Source organism: Elephantulus edwardii, unplaced genomic scaffold, assembly GCF_000299155.1.
Source record: "Elephantulus edwardii isolate Elephantulus edwardi_28Jun2011 unplaced genomic scaffold, EleEdw1.0 scaffold00003, whole genome shotgun sequence".
Classification (NCBI taxonomy): Eukaryota; Metazoa; Chordata; class Mammalia; order Macroscelidea; family Macroscelididae; genus Elephantulus; species Elephantulus edwardii.
The window spans coordinates 11,438,993-11,457,410 of NW_006399753.1; the positions used below are offsets into that span (position 1 = coordinate 11,438,993).

General features: G+C 40.1%; 1 protein-coding gene across 2 annotated transcripts in view; it reads left to right on the forward strand.

Moving 5' to 3' along the window:
- Window positions 1–1,384: 1,384 nt before the first annotated feature.
- LOC102846019 (protein FAM49B-like) overlaps window positions 1,385–18,418 on the forward strand; it is a 57,686-nt gene continuing 40,652 nt past the window's right edge. Inside the window, exon 1 of one of the 2 annotated variants that reach the window (XM_006879290.1) lies at window positions 1,385–1,423. The gene's annotated coding sequence lies outside the window, so the exon portion shown is untranslated. Of the gene's footprint in view, window positions 1,424–11,131; window positions 11,137–18,418 lie in introns of those variants that run through there. The other variant, XM_006879289.1, reaches the window with a different exon arrangement.

An 18,418-nucleotide genomic window follows, 5' to 3' on the forward strand; every position in this document is an offset into this window, starting at 1 on the left:
CTGCTGTTGTAGACCGGAGGGAGGGAAGTTTGGCTGTTGACTGAAAAAGCTGAAAATGTTTATTCACTTGCTTTATAGTAACATTGATCCTCAAAACATTTTTACAGAAAACCAGGGTGGTTAAGCTTTGAACATAAATAGCTTCCATTCATTTCCTGGATGATAGAAGTGAAAGATTTACAAATTAATGAATTATCGAGAATGTGATATTTAAAGCACGAGTTACAAGCTGTTTGCTTATGCATGAAATAATAGTCCTCAGACTTGTTTTGTTTGGCTCACTAAGTGTTTCTAAAACGAATTTCTGTAGTTCGCTAATCTAGATCCTCAGGCCTGAGCTCGTAGAGATGATGAGCCTTGGGCATAGCTTACCCTCCTGGCTTGCTCCAGGCTTTAGTTGCTATTATTATTGTGTTTCTGGATAAATTACCTATAGAAAAGCCCCTGCTATAAGCTTTTAGGACAAAACCTGGCTAAGACATCTGTCCTCCGGGACACTCCCTCTCTGTGCCTGCAGCCCACCTCCCTGCATACTCTTCTTGATCCTCTGAATTTTATTTTCTCTCAGCCTCTTGTGCAGGCATGCCCAGGGACCACTCCTGCTGCACTGCTCTCTTGGTGGTCTTTCTCACTTTTGGCTTTTTTGTCTCAAATGCATATCCAGTATACATATTCCTCACCACTTCCAAGTTCACATACCCCCCCCATCTAATCAGTACCTCCACTGAGATGTTCTATTAATTTATCACTGTCAGTTAATTGACAGTTAACTGACTCATGGAATTTCCAAAACATTAATCTTTCAGGAAGGAGACAGCCTCCCCTTTTCTCTCGAGTAGCTGTAGGATCGAACCATTGACCTTTTTGGTTAGGAGCCAAGTGCTTTGACCACAGTGTCACCAGCACCCCTTCCTTTGATAGTTGTTGTGTTGTTGTTGTTATGTGCCGTTGAATCACCTACGACTCATAGTGACCCTATGTACAACAGCCCTAAACTCTGCTCTGTCCTGTGCCAATCGCACCGTCTCTGACACTCCCATCCCAATTATCCCAATCACTGAATCAATCCACTTCATAGAGGGCCTTCCTCTCCTGCGCTGTAGTAGTCCCCATTTTCCTAGAATAAAGACTTGTTACTCATTTCCCTTTGTTATCTCCTGCTTCGTAGATGTAATGAGAATTGTGTACTTTACCTTGGGTCTCTTGAACGTGACAGTTCTTTTCTCTTATTGGTAAGCTCTCCGTAAGGTAGTGTGTTGAATGAATCCAGTACACACGCACACATGCTAGCATTTCTGAACTTTAAAGTTAGCTATTTTTTATTAAAAAAAGTGTTTAAAAGTATAGTAATGTTTTAGACTGTCTTTCTTCTTTCTTTAAACAGATAGAGGGACAAAGACAGAATCACCAGCACTGGCTGAAGGTAAGTATGTCTTTGGGGAAAATTCCTCCAGTACAAGTGAAAAGTTATGATTTGAAAGACTACATTGACTAACTATAATTAAGGAAAATATTCTGCACATATTGGATTGCTAAATATATCTCTAGAAGTACACTGTATTGTTTAAATCTTTTGGTTTAAAATAGGAAGTAGTGGGGGAAATGTAATTAGGAATTTTTTTGCAGCTGGCTTTCGATAGGAGAATTGCGTTTCCCTTTGAATTTTTTGTTAAGTCATTTCGTTTATCACCAATATAGGTGATAAAAAAAGGGCTAAGCCATGATTCTGGTATTGAAAAAATTTTGATAATAGATTGTGTGTACGTGTGTGTAGTTGGTTTTCTTTGAGAATCGAAGTAGAGACACTTTCACACACGAAAAGAATTTTACCCATTTATTGGCTTTGATCGCTTTTTTATCTTAGACGCAAATCACAGTTAAAAAGTTCCCCGTAAAAAGTGGCAGGTACTTAAACATGTTTGTTGTTAGGTGCTGTTGAGTCAGCTGTAACCCCGGTGACCCTATCTAAACTGTATAACAGAATGAAGCACTGTGTGATCCTACATTGTAATTTTTTTATAGATCTACTTTTCATTCCTCAATAAAATCTTTAGCTTAGAAATTTAATGTGCTTTTCTTTCTAGTAAAAATGGCTATTTCCTTTGAAAAGCTAGCTTTTCGCTTTATTAGGGCATTATGAGCTATCACTAGGCCCTTAAAATTCATAATCATAGAGATTACAGATTTGTAATTTGTAGCAGTTAGACTCTTTCCTCAGTAATGGTGTCCGAATTAAAATACTACTTATGATTAGAAAGAAAACGAATTCTGTTGAAGTAATTGTTGTTCCGTGCTGTTAGGTCATCTTTAACTCACAGTAACTCTGCGTGCAGCAGAATGAAACCCTCTGCCTCATCCTGCACCGTCCTCACAGTCTGAGCTGTGCCTCAACTCAGGGTTTATGTTGAAACATAGTTAACAAAATACTGCAAATAGAAACCAGTGGTAAAGTGGCATATGTGCTGCTGCTTGTATTGGCTAATAAGCCACTAATGTGCCAGACAGATCTGATTCCCACTTTCTAATAATTATCACCAGTTTTTGTTGCCATGGTTGCTGAGACATATCTATTAATGACAAATGTATAGATATTTCTAATATTACTATAGTTTGTTGCCTACAGTGCTGACCAATGGAATTACTGAAACTTTACATAGAGATTAGTTGAAAAAGTTTCCTACCAATTCACAGTCTCATGAAGATCCCAGATTAAGGAACAGAAGTGCTGCTAGAATGCTCCTTAGAAGCAAAGGTGCTGGGGCTGCTTCTCACATAACTTCTGGCATGTTGTTACCAGGATGGCTCAGTCCATTGAGAAGGACATCATGTTTGCTAAATAGAGGGTCAGCGAAAAGATAAGACACCCCCCCCCCAACTGAGCTGGACTGACACAGTGACTGTGGTGATGGGCTTCGTCGCAGCAGTTTGTAAGGGTGGTGCAGATTCAGGCAGGGTCTTGTTCTGTTGGACATGACGTTATGATGAGTTGGAGGCAGCTTGACAGCATCTACCAGCGGCAGCAACAATTAGTGGAAAGTCATTTGGCTTCCCCCTTTCTCCTGGATCAGGTGGTGTGTTTTTGTTTTGCGTTTTGATGCTCTGTGTAACTAATATTGAAGGGAGGGAGCTCTGGTGGCATAGTCCAGGGGAAATTTTGCTGCTAACCCAGGGGCTGTACCCCTCTGATGATTTGATTTCTCTGGCAGTGTCACTGGAGCTTGTGTGATTTACAGCCTCGGAAACCCAGTGGGGTTAGCTCTGAGCTGGTGCCTGCTGGCGGCAGTGAGGAAGGGAGAAGTAGTCACCCAGCCATTCTTAAAGAAATACATCTTAATTGTATAGGCTTTGAGTTCTCGAAAGAGCTTCAAAAAAGCTGCTGCTTTTTTCCAATCACGTATAACAGAACCAATGGTATATTCTGTGCAGAGGAGAGTAGAAGAGTTTAAAATGGGATAGTGCCTCCTTCAAAGACTTACATTCTAGTTGAAGGAACATGAGATAAACATGGAAAAATGAAGCACCATTGTAAGATGTTCACAGTTTAACAGCATTATCTTCCTTAATTGCCATAAGAAGGGTACAAATAATAGGGGTCCTTTGCTTGTTCTCTCCAAGAATTTTTGTTTTTTAAAGTAAACTTCAGAAAAATCCCAAGGTGCATCAGAACAGCTCCTTCAGCGAATGAACTGCTTGATGAAATGTGCCTCCATAAGCTAGGAAAAGCCTGGACGAGTGTCACTGGAGTCTGAACTTGGAGGTGACTGTAGGGCAGGCCACTTCATGTTGATGGCATCAGCAGCCTAAGGGGTGTTTTAGAAGGAGATCTAGGGGGTGGTGTGGGCTTGCCTTTTTGTTTTTTAGCATGTTTGTGGTACTTGATGCTTTCCAGCAATGTAATCTGGCCCTGATGCTGCATTTTAACGATATTCTTAAGATCTATAATACCAGGGTTGTTCGATTAACCCCAGTTCTTTTACTAATTGGTTGATTTTGTTGTTGAGTTACCGCATCTCACTAGCTGCCCAATTTCAGACAGTTTCAGAAGGTCTTTAGTCTGGGCTCACATTCCTGCGTTTTCTCATTTCTTTACTTTTCTTGCTCCCAACAGCCTTAACCATGTGCTGAAAGATGTAGTCCAACTAGCTTAGTTCTTTAAACTTTTCTTGTAGATAAATAACCGCTTTTTAATGTACTCTGAAACTTTAAAAGCTGTGCTAATTACATGGTACACTTCTAAAAATTTATATAATGGGCACAGTCTGCAGTTTATTTTATGGTTTTGAGAAATCTTTTTAAATGAGTATGCTACTAAGAAAATAAGTTACTTATTTTTAAAGAATTAATATTTATAATGTTATTTAGGTAAAGATAGCAGGCCATGTTATTTGAATATAATTGGAGTTTGCTTTTAAATCTCTCTGGAGAGACTGTTTCTACTCTCCAGCTGAACTTAAATATTCTAAAAAATGATGTAATGAAAGCCTCTGTTCAGCTCTAATTACCACCACTTCTGCAAGATCAGAATGTAATGGGGACCTCTGCTGGAGTCATCGCAGCATTACAAGAAGTGTCGTTTTACAAAGTAGAAAAGCCGTTCAAGTACACGTCTCAAAGTTTAGTTATATGACCACCAACAAGGGGGGGGAAACCCAAGATTTAACATTTGTTGGCATAGACCATAGGGAATTAACCCAAAGGCCTCCCTGTGCTGAGGGAGAAAGATGGACAGTTTCTTGTAAGAAGTACAGCCTTGGCTACCAATAGTGGGTCAGCTACAAGTCAGTGCCACCTGAGGCACTGCGTGAGTTTTCCGAGTTTTTTAATTATGATGTGTCTGAGGACTTGCACTTAAAAGATTGACTTTAATTTAGGTTCAAAACCAAGATCTGTTTTTACTGTCTTGTCATTTTCAGCAGTGAATTTCTTTAGTGTGCCAGACTCTAATAAAAAGACCCGAGCCACAGTAGTCTCATAGGAACATGTGTGAGTCAGCATCTGTCTTCATTTCTTGGTCGTGCTCTTTCTCCCACCTTAAAATTTGGTTTTCTCAGAGAATTCTTCCCCCCCAGATTTTTAGTACTAGTTTTGGATTAATTTGGGTGGGGGAGAACATTTAGAAGAAAAAATTTTATTCTCTGAATGACTTTTGTGTGCTTGTGTTTATAAGGGAATTGTAAAATTGTTAAGAGAAGTAGATTCGATTTCTTGGATGAATTACCCAGTCTTTCCAACTTCTAGGATCCTTAACACATTGCCGCAAACGATGGCAAAATGTGTTTCTATGCATGGTCATCAATTTAAAAGTGTGCGGCAACGTGTTAAAAGTGGCGATTGTGGTGCTGACTAACCTCATGAAATAGTCTAAGATAACGCTGTATTATAATACACTTGGCCTAGTTATGTTTGTACTTGGAGGAATACAGATCTCACTTACATTTATACATTCATTTAGCATCACAATGGCCAAAGCCCCAGTGCAAGGTAATTTGGAGATGAAGGAAATAAAGGTACTTATTATCAGGGAATAAAATGTTTCCATTGCCTTTAATTCCTTTAGTCCATAATGTTAATTTCCACTTCCAGACTTTCAGAAGATAAGTCCTTGGCATTTCTAAACAGAAAATCTTTGTTAATAATATAAATATAATTAATACATATAGCACAGTAGGTAGCTTTCTTTTGTGAGAAATGTTTATAGTTTTTAAAAATTGATATTTTAATGAAAGTTTATAGAGAACTTGGATTTCCATTCATTCATTTTTGCACATTTTCCTCCCTGCCCACCCTCCCCCCAGTTCACTTTTCCTCATTGGAAAAAAGAAAACTTTCATTGTTATACAGTCCCCCCCCCAGTCCATATTACTATGCAGCACCCACTCTGAACTCTTGTCATGCAAGTAATGCCTAATCATATATTCCTTTTAAACAGTTCTATCCCTCATCAGTTTCAATGCAGTATACATTATCTATCTCCTCTTAGTTTCTCCCCTACCCAGATGTCAGTCCTCTTCTATAACAGTGGCATTGTGCAGTATTTGACCTTTCGTGATTGAGATATTTCACTCAGCATAATGTCTTCCAGAGTCACCCATTTTGTATATTTCATGAGTTCCTTGTTTTTCAAGGCTGTATAATATTCCATTGTGTGAACGCACTACGGCTTTTCTATCCATTAATTTGTTGATGGGCACTCAAGTTGTTTTCAACTCCTTGCTATTGTGAACAAAGCAGTGATAAACATGGGTGTGCATATATCTGCTTGAATGCCAGTTATGGTCTCCTTGGCATATATTCCCAGTAGTGGAATTGCTGAGTTAAATGGTATTTCTATTTCCAACTTTTTAAGAAAGTGCCATCCTGCCTTCCATAGTGGTTGCACCATTTTACACTCCCACCAACAGTTAATAAGGGTTCCAGGTTCTCCACAACCTCGCCAGCATTTGTTGTTTGCTGCTCTGTTGAATTTTGCAATTGTTATTGGGGTGAGATGATTTCTCATAGTTGTTTTGATTTGCATCTCTCTTAGAGCTAGGGATTTTGAACATTTCTTCATGTGTTTGTTGGCCATCTAAATGTCTTCTTTGGTGAAGTGTCTGTTCATATCCTGTGCCCATTTTGCAATTGGGTTTATCTTGTTGTGGTGCTCGAGTAGTCTATAAATTCTAGATATAAGTCCCTTATCTGACATGTCATTACCAACTATTTTTTTCCCAGTCTGTGGCTTCCCTTTTTACCCTGTTGGAGAAGTTTTTGGATGTGCATAGAGATTGATTCTTAGAAGATCACATTCATCTGTTTTATCTTCTGGTTGTAGGTGGTAACTTTCTTTTAACCTCACTTTAATATATTTTAAGACAACATTAGTCATTCGGGAGGTGGTTTGTCAGGTGGTGCCAAGAATCACCTGTGCTGTTCTGTTCCTGGTGGGCTAATCTCAGTATAAGCACTGTGTGAGTCATGCTTTATTTATTATGCATCTCTGTGTGGTAATGTAGCTGGATTGACACAGTGGCTATAATAATGGGCTTAAGCACAGCAGAGATTGAGAGAATGGTGCAGGATTGGGCAGGATTTGTTCCATTGTACGTGGAGTCATACACAGCGTTGCCAGAGGCCCGTAGATAACAGCACCAACAATAATAGTATGTAGTGGTAAGCACAAGTGCTCTGTAAAGATTGGCTGAAGTTTATAAGCATTTTCTTAAACTCCTGATATTTCTCAGAATAAAGTGATTTAAAAATAGAATGAGTTACTCCTTTGACATATAGTTAGGCAGATGACTGCTTGGCATGGGTGTTGTGGAATAACTGGGTCAATGGTCACACTGAGGTCAATGATCAGGCTTCCATCATTGCTTTTAGTGGCGATGGCCCTGAGATTCCCTGATTCAGTAAATATTCTCTGTAAAGCCATTCTATCCTGATGTCTTTTCATTTTAAAAAAGGGCTGATAAGAATTCCTAGTCAGCAACTGGGAAACAGGGGTAGGGAGTGTGTGTGTGTGTGTATGTGAGACTTCAGAGAATACTTTATCTTTTCATTTAAAAACTCAGAGAAAAAAAGGAAGAAAATTAATTAATTTTTGTTCTAAAATGGTGTAACTGGAATGATGCTTTAACTCAAATATGCCAAATCCTGGCAGACCTCCTGGAGGTGGAGATTCCCTGCTGCTTCCTCTCCCCATGGTTCCTCTGAACCTTTGAGGGGTGGAAAGAGTAATGGACATGGCTCTTTCCTTTTTTCTTTATCAGGGCACCTGCATCTTACTTTGTGTGCTAGTCTGGTGATTGTGGGACAGGTATCTTGAGGCCTCCCTCTTGGAACATGAATTAGGATGTTTCTGTGTAGTGAACAAGAGTATGCTTTGTAGCCTTTAGTTATGTTCGGGCAATAGGGGCTTTGAGGAGACGGGAAAGGACCATTTCTGAGTGATTGAATCGAGGATCAAGATTTAATTAATTGCTGTAATGTGTGAGGACACCAGAGCCCATTGAAATGAGCTTCTGTGGAGCTTTGTTTCAGTTGGCTTTAAGCTACTGCTTTTACAGGTTACCATTAGTTTAGGTATTCTCTTACTATCTAATAAGAGCTTTGAATTATTAGAAGCAAAAGTTTTAAAGATAAAAGGGTATAGACTTATTTGTTGGGGAGAACTTATCTCTGAAGTTCCTCAGAGAATTGACACTTTTTCCATTATGTAATAAACCATTCATGGACTAGCTGTTTTTGAGTACCGTCAAGTCAGAACTGACTTGTAGGCAGCCCTCCAGTGGATTTTCAGAGGCTATAAATCGCACAAGAGAAAACTGCCCATCTTTCTCCTGTGGAACCTCTGGTGTATCTGAACCACATGCATTTGGATTGGCCGGACAATTCCTTGGCCACTAGGCCACCAGAGCTCTCATGAACTAGAGCCTATACATAAAATAAGCTTAATAGCCATTCTGGGCAAGGATGAAGAGGAAGATTATTGGTCAGTCTTTGTTATTGTTGTTGTTGATTGCCGCTGAGTCGAGGACGACTTATAGCGACTCTGTGAACAAAAGACCTAATGTCTTTTCCGTAACTGTTGTCATTTCTCCATGTTCATAGAGTTTCCAGAGGCATGTGGTTTAGGAAGTGGATGCCACTCCTGCTTCCAAGCCTGTTGTACAACTGGGAGCTCCACCAAACTCTGCCCACTTTGGGAAATCATTATGGTATTTGATACCCTAATGGCACAAGGTTCAGCATCACCATAAACCCAGGTTACTTCATACAGTACATTGACAAATAGTGATGTACAAAGTGGAAGAATGTTTCTCCAGATAAAACAATACCAGTCTCACTTAGCAGTGGCTAAGTGTTGTCAAGTAGAATAAGACTAATAGCAACTCTTGCACAAAAGACCTGAACTCTGTTCTATGACTAACATAATTTCTGTATGTTTATAGAGTTTCCAGAGGCATCTAGTTTATGTAGTGGATGCCACTCCTGCTTCCCAACCTGAATCTATCTGAAAGCTCCACTAAATTACTGATGAAATATCCAAAATGAAATGTTAGTAAACCAAACCTAGACCAAATAGAATCAATCCCTGGAATGCAAAAATCGGTTTTACATTAGAGAATTATTAATACAATTTACTATGTTCATGGATTAAATGAAAAATGGTTGATATTGTAAAGGTGGCAGTTCCATATCAGATAACTTATAACTTAATGAGGAACAGAATCAAAATTCCATTAGTATTTCATAGAATTTGAAAATAATATGTGAGTTAATAAAAGGCCAAGAATAATAGTTCAGGGATGAAGAAGAATTGTTATTTAAATAAAAAGCATAGGAAAAGTAGGTTATGTTTGACAAGTAACATGGAATACAATAAAAAGAATTATGACATGTTACAGACAAGGAGAACGGATTTGCCATATATATAAGCATTCAAAGATTGGTGTTCAGAATATATAATTCCTAAAACTCGAAGAAGCGTATTAGAGCCTAGCATTTACAGCGGAGGTGATTTTGATAAGATTTGTTACTAAGATAATAGAAGGCCTGGAGGAGTCAAGGAACTCGAGAAGCAAGAAAGGACGGTGCCCAGAGATGGTCCACTACCATCCCTGGACTGGAACCCACTTCTCTGCTTGCCTCTGCCTCTTAATTAGGGCATTGGGTAGTGGAATCACTCCATTCCTACTGTTACTATAGCAACTGTTAGTTGATTCTGGTCCAAAACAGGAAGCTTGCTTATGCTTTCTCCTTAACCTCCATTTCACAGAGAATATGGAAAAAAATGCTCATTTTAACTGGTAATCAAGACAGTACAAATTAAAACATTGATGAGATATTCCACACTCTGAAAGTTTGAGATTTATGGAGCTTGGAATGGAAAAAGAGGAAGAAAATCCCGTCTTTATTGCCAGTACCACAGTGACAGCAGTGCTTGGGTAGAAGTATTTTGGAAAGCAGTCTGGCACAATGTAGTCACATTATAGCTGCCTTTTTGTTTCTAGCTAGCTGTCTTCTACAAGTTCTTATAGAAAATGTGTGTGTGTGTGTGTGTGTGTGTGTGTGTGTGTGTGTGTGTGTGTAAAGCATGATTTCCTATAAGAGAAAATTTATTTGAAAAAACCCTTTATTGTCTCCTAATAGGGAATTAATTAATAAGCTGGTATCTTTGAATCACAGAATAGTATGTAACAGCTAAAGTGAATGAACTAACCCACATGCCTAATACTTTTTTAAAAAAAAGGTTAATGAGAAAAGCTATTTTAAAAGGAGTTGTACAAGAATATGTTTCCTTTCCCCTCATTTAACAGCTTTTAAAATAACTTCTTTCTCAACTTTGGTTACATTTTTGACTATCAGTATATGCTATTTGCTTTCTTTATGTCTGGTTTTCATTAACCTTATGGGTTTTTCCTCGGTCTGCAGCAAACCTAGCCCCCTCACCCCTCATTCTTCTGATGTTGGTTTTAGGGATAATGTTGATAATTTGGTTCTCATATAGTTAGATAAGGGAGCAAAGGATTCACCGGTGGTATGTTATGTATAAGATATGTAATCATTCTGTTATTTGGATGGAAGACAACTACCAGAACTTGCTCAGTTCCAGGTTTAGAGTGTTTGGGGATGAGAATCGCGAGGGTTCTTCTAATCGCTATCTGTCCAATATGCCTAACCTTCTTTTAGGAATTGCAATTTTGGTCAACATTTTTCTCCCATTCTGTGTAGGTTTTCCTGTTGTGTCCTTTGTCAGAACTTAGGTACCACACATGAGCTCTGCTGGTTTCAAACTAGAATGGACAGTGGTTCTTGTGGGCCATTAGCTTAGATGGCCACTCACAAGCTTTTAATTCTTGCTTGTGCTACTCTGAATAAATAATTGGAGTAGATAACTGGTGGGCGGCATTTGTGATTAACACGTTGCCGCAAATAACAGCTAAGCGTCATGTGTTTCTAAACATGGTTTTCAATTTAAAAGTGTGCAGCAATGTGTTTTAAAGGTTGGCTGAGGTCTGCTTGAGATCCTCTTGTTTGAAACAGTTGAGTTCTGGAAGGTAGGTTGTTTTTATTTTATTAACAATTAAATGTAAGCTGTTTGGTCCTTTTAATTTACTCAACAGTCAGGTGTAAGCTGGAGTTTGCTTGGCAGTTGTGAGCTGGAAGCCTCTTGTTTAAACCAGTTAGGACTTGGAGGGCAGGCCTTTGTAATTAAAAGTTCATTGGATCTGCTTGAGAGCCTCTTGTCTGGTGTGAAGACTAATTTGATATTAGAGTTACAAACTGAATTGCCAGTTTGTTGTGTTTGGGGAGAAGAGCATCGTTCTAATTGGTACGGCATTTGTCTGTCAGTTTGCTTTAATGATATACCTTGTTGGTTTCTGTGATACTGAAACCTATGGCACTAGTGTGTTAAATGCCATAAAGGTTACCCATGGTGGACAGGGTTTAGTAGAGCACCCAGATTAAGACAGAGTAGGAAGCAGGATTGCCATCCACTTCTTAAATTATAGGCCTCTGAAAACCTTATGAATAGTAGAGAAACGGAGATAGTTATAGTAGTGTAGTGGTAGAGCCCAGATTAAAATGAGGAAAAATAATGACAAACATCATTTAACAATTGAAACATAGAATGTATGCAGCTTAAACATTGGAAAGCTAGATTGTAGAAAGTGAAATGGAATGCGTGAATGAACAGTGATTTACTAGGCATTAGTGAGATGAACTAGCTTTGCCCACTGTGACTCAGTTAATCATATGGTATACAGTGCTGGGAATGAAAGACAGAAGAAGAATGATGTTGCATCACAGTCAAAAAGTCAATTTCAAGTTCTGTCCTGAAATTCAATGTTGTGACTTACAGGTTATTTTCCATAAGCGTACAAGGAGGACCTGGATAATTACGGCTGTTATTCAAATATATGCTCCTGCACATAGAACCAAAGAGGAAGAAGTTGAGAATTTTTACCAGATCGTGCAGTCTGAAACTGACAGAACATGCAATCAGGATGCCTTAATTGGTGATTAGAATACAAAAGGTGGAAACAGTGAAGAAGAAATAGATACACCTATACATGCATAGTCAAATACTGTGCCCTTACAGATACACATTTTAGATTATTATGGTTGCAAAATTGAATGTTAAAGTGTTTACTGATGTTACTCCTTATTTTTATGTAGTTGGCGTCTTACTTTACATTGGATAGATTGTGTATACTTGCAAGTATATTGGATAGTATTGAATACACCCTAGACCGCTAGGAGAACAAACAAATTCATCCTGGAGAGAGTGAAATCAGGCTGTTCCTTAGAGGCAAGGATTCTGAAGCTTCATCTGACTTACTTTGGGCATGTTGCAAGGAAGGACCGGTTCTTGGAGAAGGACATCATGCTTAGGAGGGTGAAGGGACAGTACAGGAGAGGAAGACCCTTGATGAGATGGATTGATTCAGTGACAGTGGTACAGTGAGGGTTGATATGTCAGAGACAGTAGGGTTGGCTCAGGATAGAGCAGGGTTCAGAGCTGTTGTACATAGGGTTGCGATGAGTGACAAGGGGCTTGATGTCATATGACAACGCCATCGTATTGGTTATTACTAGAAGTGGGAGAAGGATGGGCAGTCTCCTCCTGTGCTGTTAATTGCCTCTGAAAATGCGCAAGAGGGTGGGTTCTGACTCAGTGCTACTCAGCAAGAGCAGCACTGTCAAAAATGTCCCTCCCCCCATTCCTGAGGACCCTCAGATGGTGGTGTCTTTGTGTGCACAAGTGAGACCATGGGCATTTGGTTCTTTTGTAACAATTTACTCAGCACGGTGTCTTCCAGATTCATGTAGAGTATGTTTCACACTCCTCACTTTTCTTTAGAGTTGTGTAGCAGCCTGTTGTATATCCTTACCACAGATCATTTACCCATTTCCCTGTTCATAGGTACTTGAATTGTTTCTGTTTTTCTACTATTGTGAAAATGCTGCAGTTAATAGGTCTTGTTTTGTCACTGCTTCCGTCCCCAAGATATATAACTAAGAGTGGGGTTGCTGGATCATAAGGGATTTCTGTTGCTTGCTTTTTTATGCACTATATGATTTTATGCAAATTTAAATAGAACAATACATGTTTCTGTACCTGTATCTCTAGAATACAAAGTAATTCTGAAAGTGAAGCCTACTTTTAAGATGATGGTTTTAAAGACCGTGATTATCTATTGTAGGCGTGGCAGGAAAGTGGGAAGAATAAGGTCTTGAGGTTGTTTGCTCATGACCTTGGTGTGACATGACGACAGGTGGGGTGGGGGGCAGACTAGGTGTGTTCATAGTGTCCTTTGTTTGAGTTAGTTAGGAAGGTGAGCCACATATTCTTCTCTGTAAACTCCTCAGTGCCAGACATTCAGTGTCTGTCGCAGGGATCGGCAGCTAGATACACATTTAAGTGACAAGAATGATGCTGGCCAGGTTGTGTAGTCATTATTCCTGCTTCTCACCCCAGCCAGAAACTCCTTGTCCCTTAAGCAATGAATTCTTATTCCTTCCCCTCTCCAGCCCCTGCCGACCACTAACACACTTTGTCTTTATGTGTCTGCATATTCTAGCTGTTGAATGGTTTTATTTTTGGTGGCTGAAGGCGCGGAGATCTGGGAATCAGACCCAAGGATGCCCTGGCGGTCTGATAGAGTAACTTGCTATGTTTCCCTGTGCTCGCGGGGTGGGAGAGGAGTTTCCTAATTTGATTATGTCGATTGCACACAGCTGGAAAACCAGATGACAGTCTATTTAAATAAACAGCCAAAATGCCATCTTTTCATTTTAAATTAGACTATTTCAGTGCGCCCACCACACCTAAGCATGAGGAAAGATGGTCCATCGCGTACATATGTGGAATCCTAGCCAGATGCGATGTAAGAGCACCAGTCTGTTAAGGGAAGTGAACTACATAGCATAAAGCGAAATACTTTCCTAAAGAAACTAGATTAGAAATCCAGTTTCCTGATTGTAATTCCATTGTTTATTTCTCTATGTTTCTTTTAAGAATTTAAGTCTTAAAGTCCACTTATTAAAAATACATCAGCCTTGACATGGTTTAGGAATTCATTGGGAGTTTTAGTCCTCTTTGATGGTTTTGTAGACTCATAGCACTCATTCTTACCGTTGTGAATACTCTTCCTCTCTTTACAGAAAAGGAGGAGAATCAGGATCAGTTTATTACTAGCAGAACTAGGACTCAACAGTGTCTGATACAGATCTCTATGGGGCAGTTTGGTAAGGTTGAGGATTTTGAGGATTAAACTCTTCTCTGTCACCTCCTCCATGTTTGTCACACTCCTCAGGAAAGCAGAAATTCTGCGAGGTACTTTAAAATGAGATTTCATAGTTAGGCTATTGACACAGGGTTTGAAGGCTGAAAGAGCACGGGGAGGAGGCTGGGATAATTCGGAAATTAATAGTAACCACAGGAAGCAGTTGGAGAGGAGGCAGGGAGAGGTACTAGGAAGTCAAAGGTTAGACAGAACCTCGATGGAGGAACCCCAGGAAGTGAGGACACACTCTGCACTGCTGCTAGGAGCCTGGAGCTGGAGCCATGGCTGTCTTGTAGAGGAAATGGTGACCGGACTTGAGAAATACATTCTTTCCCTAGTTAACAGTTTCCTTTAAATATGTCCCATAATGGAACTGGGAAAACAGCTGACACAGGAGTCTGAGAAACGTCCTCAGCAGATTTTCGGTCCTAGCATGACGCAAGTTTTAAAAGGGAACATTCCAGAGCTTGGAGCTGAGAGGTCATAGGTAAATAGGTACCACAGGTCACCTCTTTGCTCCCAGCATTCTTTTACTTGGGTTTGATTTCGGTACAGCAGCATAACCTTGTCCTGTTACCTTTCAGTTCCAGCTCTTAGGGGAAGCTCATGCAGGATTATCGAGGGATTCAGGTGGGAGTAAAAGAGTTGTCAGTGTAGAATCCCAGAGGATACAGTACGCCTGCTTACTTGTCAAGTTCAGTGCAATGGGGAGAAGGGGAGGAGTTGAGATCTTGTCTCAGGTTCTGCTTAACCTTGTTTACCACCTAACAGAAAACAAGGGCAGGGGAGAAGGAGAACTTGGGCTGTATGCCACATATGCAATGGATTGTTGCTCAGTCACTGCCATTGTGCAGTGCAGAAGATACTGAAGAGTTAGTAGTGTTTTGTCTTTAAATGAAAGGGAGAGAAAGAAGGGGATTGGTAAGATTGAGAGGAAAGTTGCAATCTAATTAGTATAATCTGTAGACCATGAAAGTGTGACACAAGGGATACATACTATAGATAGGCTTGAGTTAGTTATTTCTGCTACACTGTTCAACTCTTGGGGGCTTTGTACTGATGACATAGAGTGCTTCCCACTCTCAGGTTCTTTCTGTGAATCACAGGTATCTCAGATGCCCCGCAGAAATCTCACAGACAGACAGACACAGACACAGACACACACACTCACTCTCTCTGTCTCCATTCCCTCCACTCCCTCTCTTAGATTATAGTGCATGTAACTGTACTTGGAGGTAAGGAAGACCATTGTACCCCATCTAAATAAGTCTATTAATGTAATTCAGTTAGTATTTATTATTTCCTTTGGTGCAGAGTAACCAGAACGTAAGCTGTAGCCATTGAGAAGTCAGTGGTTTGAATCTGGTAGCTGTTGCACAGGAGAAAGACTTGGCAGTCTCCTTCTGTGAAGATATTTTCAGCCGCAGAGACTCTGTAGATCATTTCTACTATGTCATATAGGATCGCTTTGTCCTTATAGGAAAAAAAAATTCCTGAATGACAATGAGTTTGGTTTGGTTTGATGTTGAAAGTCTCTTTTAGGTTTTGTTTTATTTTTAAAGATAAAATCTCTGAAGGATTCCTTAATTAATTACTAAGAGAAAGCTACCTTATTCTTTTTTTCATTGCTCCCATTTTTTATTGGTTTTCACTCTATTTAATATGCATTTTGTTTTATAACATTAATTACAATTGATCAGTTCTATTTCTTGCAGTGTCTCGTCAAATGGAAGGTCTCTCTTTTGTGTACTTCTCTTAGAAAGAACTCACTGCCACTGAGTAGGTTTCAGCTCCTATCAACCTTCCACAGGGTTTCTGAGGCTATAAATCACCATAGGAGGAGACGCCATAGTTCTTTATCTGTCTGTCTTCTTTTGAACCACTAGCGATGCACCCAAAGATATTTGACTGCTAAAGTCAAAACTGCAGAATAAATTTATAGGGTACACGCAGAAGGCATAGCTTTGCTTGCTGAAAGTGAGGAGGACTTGAAGTGCTTGGTGTAGAAGATGAAGAACTGAAGCTTTTAGTTTGGATTACTTCTCACTGCAGCCACTGTATGGATCACTTTCATTAAGAAAGCAAAGGGCCTTCCCACAGGGCCAGCAGGCAATATCATGATAGATGGATAAAAGCAGGCAGTGATTCCATCTTGCTTGGGTCAAAAATAGTGCTCTTGACATTAGCAGTCTGAAGATCCCGAGATGTATTGCATTGGACAAGTCGGCTGTCGGAGTTCTCGTCAAAGTACTTAAGAGCAATGATGTCATCTTGAAGACTAAGGCTCACCTGATTCAAGCAGTTGTCTTTTAATCACTAGCCTATCTGAGAGCTGAATAGTGAATAAGAATGACAAGAGAAGAATTGATGCCTTTGAGGTGCTGGAGGGAGAAGCGTATGGAGTATGTCATGGACTGCCAAAAGAACAGAGAGATACGTCTTGGAAAAAGTGCAGCCAGAGTGCTCCAAGGAGGCAAAGATGGTGAAGTTCCATCTCTTGTACTTAGGATTTGTTACTAGGAGAGAGTCTCCTTGGAAAGGGACATCACGCTTGGAAAGGTGGAGAGTCCCCGAAAGAGAGGAAGACCCTCAGAGAGATGGATTGACCCAGTGACTGCAGCAGTGGGCTGAAGCGTACCAGATGAGGGTGACTCTGGACAGGACAGGTTGTTCAGATCTGTTGTTCATAGGGTCGCTGTGAGTCAGACCCGACTTAATGGCACTTAACAATGACAAATAAGTTTGAAAGGCTGCCAAAACGTAACTAAATTGTATTCATTTTAATAGTAAACGTTTTAGAGTATGATATGCTGAACAGTTTATGTTAACACTTTTGTCAGTTGTTCACCTCCCTCCAGCAGACGCATGCTATCTGTAGTGCTCCCTTGACGTCTACCTTCCAGTGTGGCTGGTGTCATTCCACAGTAGCTCTATAGACTGCAGTGTTTACAGAGGATGACTCCTGGATGTTTTCAGAAGCACAGTTGATCAATGAGATTGTTGATACCATTTGAATGTTTCACGTTTTTTCCTGGATCTGTTGCTTTAAGTAATTACTTTACAAATGTTCCTCATTAAGATAGGACCTCGAAACTTGACCATTGGGGTAACCAAAGGAAGGTTATTTTGAGGGCCTTGCCAGAGAAGTTTTGGTTGAGTGGGTTTGGAATTAAACAGGCTTAGAGCAGATTGAACTTTTCTGGCAAGGAATGAGACAGTAAGGATAGATAGATAGATAGATAGATAGATAGATAGATAGATAGATAAATCTTCAAGGAATTTGGTAACAAAGAGAAGCAAAGGAATGGGCTGGGAGTTGGCAGAAGAAACTAAATCAGATCATTTTTTTTTAAAATGATGAATAACTGCATGTATGCCAGAGGGAAGACTCATGAGAAAACCAGGTATAAGGTAGGAAGGGAATTCTGAAGGATGTGCTGTCCTTGAGACCACATGAAGAAAGGATGGGAGCAAGGAGTGACTGGCTGCAGTTCCTGGGAGTCAGTTGGCATCTAAGGATCATCCTTTGAACGGAGCCAGTGCAGACGGTCTTGATAAAGGGCCCCTTCCCTGTAACGGTGGTATACAGGCCAGATCGGAACGAGCTGCAAGAATGAATGAAAGGTGAGAAAATGGCTTTTAACGAATGGTGCCCAGATGCTGCTCTCCATCTTACGGCGCTCAGGACAGCTCCTCTTGCAGGCTGTCCAGCTCAGAGTTACTGGTGGTAACGAGAAGTCCTCATTTGAAGAAAACTAGTCTGTATGCTTACACCTTTTTCTATTTTCCCCCCACTGCCTTGCCCCTTTCCACAAGTACGTTTTATAATCCGGATTGTAAGAAAAATAGACTTCAAAAAAAAAAAGGGCTTCTGAGGGGGTGGTGAGTTTGGGAATGTGATGGGAGAGTGTGAATGGGTCAGTGAGTGCTGGCCGAGAAAAGCCTTTGATGAAGGGAGTCCTTCAAGCCTAAAGGTGAAAAGAAATGGTTGTGGGGAAAATCCTGGGGACTCGCAGTCCAGGAAGAAGCAGAGGGCACCATCCATGCTCGTAAGCTCAAGAGTAAATGAATGAATAGCATTACTTGGGCAATTCTAGAAAAAGAGAGGAAGTAGAGTAATAAGTGCAGCATGTAGTCTTGTC